Here is a 3,462-nt window from a genome sequence, read left to right as displayed (position 1 = left end):
GATTTTTATTTTCTTGCAACTCCTCTATGGTCCCTTGAGCATTCTCGAACTGCTCCTTCCAATTGGTTGTTTCAAGCTGGGCTCCCCTAGCTATTTCTTCGGCCTCGTGGATAGTCTTTTCAGACTCACGGGCTTTTCTTTCCAGTAGGGAAATTCTTCCCATTAATTCCGTGCCAATAAGGTTATCCTACAGAGATAACTCATAGAAATGAGAGATTGAAGATAATTAAAAAAAAAAAATTTGTTGGTAAAAATACCTTCAAAGTAGAATGAACTACGTCATTCATCATAGTTAAGCAGCTATGGCTCTCCATCTTCTTCTTCTCGATATCTCCAATTAGAGGTTCGAGCCAAATATCGGCTCTACCGGTCTTCCTCAAGAGGCTATGATTGGCAGGAACCTCCAAAGTAACACTTCTCATAGTCATACTTCCACTGCTAGAACCTGTCTCTGTATGATGAACAGAGGGAAGAGGAGCAATGGAAGGAATGGAAGGAAAAGATGTAGAAACCAACGCAGGAGCGGAAGCAGGTGCGGTAGAAACAGCCAAGGGAACGGATATAGGAGCGGTAGAAACTGGCAAAAGAACGGAAGTCGTCAAAACTGGTAAAGAAATACTTACGGTTGGCAGAGGAATGGAGGAAATAGGAACAAATGAGGAAAGAGGAGCTTCATCAAAACAGGGCCGAGCTCGCCACTCCCGAAACCACTGTCAAAAAGATGCTGAATTGACTCATTATTATCTCTTGGTTCGGCGTCCTCGTCAGAATGAATCAAAACAGGCTCGGTGGTGGAGGTTTGAGCAGGAGTGTTTTCAATTTCATCATCAATGATTATTCGTCTCCTGACCCTTGGCCTGGTAATTAGGGAGGTACCCTCCTCTTCTTCTTCAGAACTTTCCTTTGTAGTTTTCCTTTTAGGCAGCAAGGCTCGAGCCTTATCCAAATCAAGAGCAGCATTCGCAGACATGCGAATGGCCATAGCTACTTCAGCCGTCATTCCTCTAATGCCAAATCCTGATTAAAGGATGGATATACATGATTAAAGTTGAGGAAAAAGTGCTTAACATGTAAAAAAATTCATATAAAAAGGGGGATACCATGTGTTTTGACCTTCCAGCCATGTAAGGAAGAAATTGATTTCCAAGTTCTCTGCTCCCTAGAAGCAATCTTCAAAAGTGAGTCTACCCAACCACGGAAGTTGGGAATAGGTTCCACATCTCCCATGGTTGCTACAAAAAACCAAGAAGAGACGAGGTTAAAAACAAAATTTCTTTTGAAATTCTCAAAAGTAGGTACGGTAAATAAAAGGAAACCTACGTTCAAAATTCCACTTCTCAGGGAAGGGAATATTTGTTTCGCCAATCAAGTCCACCGTACGAACAACAACGTAACGGATATACCATCCACGATCTTTGTCATCCTCAGGATTTACCAAAACCTTTTTGCTCCTTGCAGTTAAAGTAAAAACCCCATGGCGTATTAAGTTAGGATGGTATAGATGAATGAGTGAGAAAAGGTGAAATTGACATTGGCCTTGGAGGATAAATATCTCAAACAAGCCACTGTTCTCCACACTAATGGACCGATTTGGGCCAAACAAATTGTAAAGAAACGACAAAAATCGAGAATAACTGGGTCAATCGGAGGATTAAAACCTAAAGTGAAGGGGTAAGTATAAACAGAAGAATACCCACTTCTAAAAGAGGAAATTCTTTGATTTGGGGAAGGAATTGACATTCGGAGACTATCCTTCCAGTTACAATCTCTTCTTATGGTGGGGATTGTAAGCTCGGTTGCTATTGTTGGGTAAGTATCGGCTTTTTCTAAATTTGTAATTTGTTTTTGAAGAGACATTTTGTCACTTTCAAAAGACAAATCGCTGGGAACTATATCATCAACTGAGGGTTCTTGAGAAGAATCAAGAATTTTCCTACTTTTAGAAGAAGGGGCTTTTGGGATAGAACTCCTTGAAGAAGAACCAGAGGAGCCGCCTCGCGTAGATTTTAACCCTGTTCGAAGCCTACCTCCTCCGCCTCTTCTGTATCTAATAGGGGCGTTGGGGAATTGATCTAGAATTGGAACTTTTTTACGGTTAGGATTTGAAGAAGACATTGTTAAGAAGGAAGCATGTGCTGAAGATTTGTGAAGAAGACAAAGGAAGAAAAAGTTATGTGTAAAATGGGAACCGTCAACTTTAGAAGTGTAATGATGAAAAGCCTATAATAAAGGCAGCTATCACTTCGTAAATAGTGAGAATGAAGAAGTCTCGAAAAAGGGTATGAATAGCGGAATCAATTAGAAAATGACACATGGGCAGAACATTAAATGGAAAAGACTGCTGAGGCGTTAATACTGTCATGAGCATTAATTGTGGCAAAAATTCCTTTTACATGAAGATCCACTTCCCAATTATTTAATTGATAAAAAAATGGAAAGTGGGGGGACTATCTGTATTGGAAAAAAACTGAGTTTATATTAAAGATGATGTGGCATGACACATGGATTAGTTAAATGGTCAAAGCGCAGCAATTGACTAAGACGCACGGATGGAGACAGCCACGGGAAGAAGAATTTAAATAGGCACGAGACGACGTATAGATACGAGTCTCGTACCAATTTAAATTATTTACAGCCAACAGATTAGAAGGCATTGAAGGCAAAGATCTGATGACAGAAAGGAGTCCAAATTCATTATTAAATACTTGATACGTTACAAAATTGGTATTTAATAGGAATGATTGTATAACGGCTTATTTAATGTCATTTATTACTCATGATTATATCATTAAAGCTGAGGCTTCATTCCTTTACCTAGAATTATCTATAAAAGGAAGAAGTATCATCATTTGTAGGAACGGAATACTATTGAGAATTTATTGAAATACACATCTATTTGCTTTTTTACCATCATTCTCAAAAGTATTTTATTTTTGTCTCCTGATTATCAGTAACCCGAATTTCTTTTTAGCTTTGACCAAAAACTCAGATTTTTGATCAAACAAAGATGATGAGTGGTCCAATAGCCCCTGCTTGAGTTTTACATAGGAGACTGTATAAAATTTTAAGTAGGGGGGAGGTAACACCTTTTCTTTTTTTCCGTTTAAGTTTGTGGTTTTTGAAAGTTGTTGTGGATATGCTATGTAGTAGTATTTTGTGGGTGTGCTATGTAGTAGTCAAAAAAAAAAAAAAAAAAAGCTTTTACGAGCTCGTTAGGAAGTGCTCAGCTGGGAGCAATTTTTGCTTCTAGTCGGCTTTTACTATCACTATAACGATGCATAAATAAATAATTAGTATTAATATAATGATGCATAGTATCTATAATCACTTGATTTTCATAAATTATATTGTTACCGTACATTTAATGGAATTAGTTCTTGTCCAAAAGTTTAAGAATATGACAACTTCTTACAGAAAAAAATATCAGCTTCAAAAGGAATACGGGCATACTAAGAATAAGCT

The 3,462-nt window shown here is 38.0% G+C and overlaps 1 long non-coding RNA gene across 1 annotated transcript; it reads right to left on the bottom strand.

Moving 5' to 3' along the window:
• Window positions 1-995: 995 nt before the first annotated feature.
• LOC138891198 (uncharacterized) lies at window positions 996-1,375 on the bottom strand. Its single transcript, XR_011407529.1, has 3 exons — window positions 1,321-1,375; window positions 1,101-1,232; window positions 996-1,017 (listed from the first exon to the last, which is right to left on the bottom strand). It is a non-coding gene; the product is annotated as an uncharacterized lncRNA (long non-coding RNA).
• Window positions 1,376-3,462: the final 2,087 nt, after the last annotated feature.

The sequence above is a fragment of the Nicotiana sylvestris genome, chromosome 5 (genome assembly GCF_000393655.2).
Source record: "Nicotiana sylvestris chromosome 5, ASM39365v2, whole genome shotgun sequence".
Taxonomy (NCBI): Eukaryota; Viridiplantae; Streptophyta; class Magnoliopsida; order Solanales; family Solanaceae; genus Nicotiana; species Nicotiana sylvestris.
This window is presented reverse-complemented; position numbering and strand designations above follow the sequence as displayed.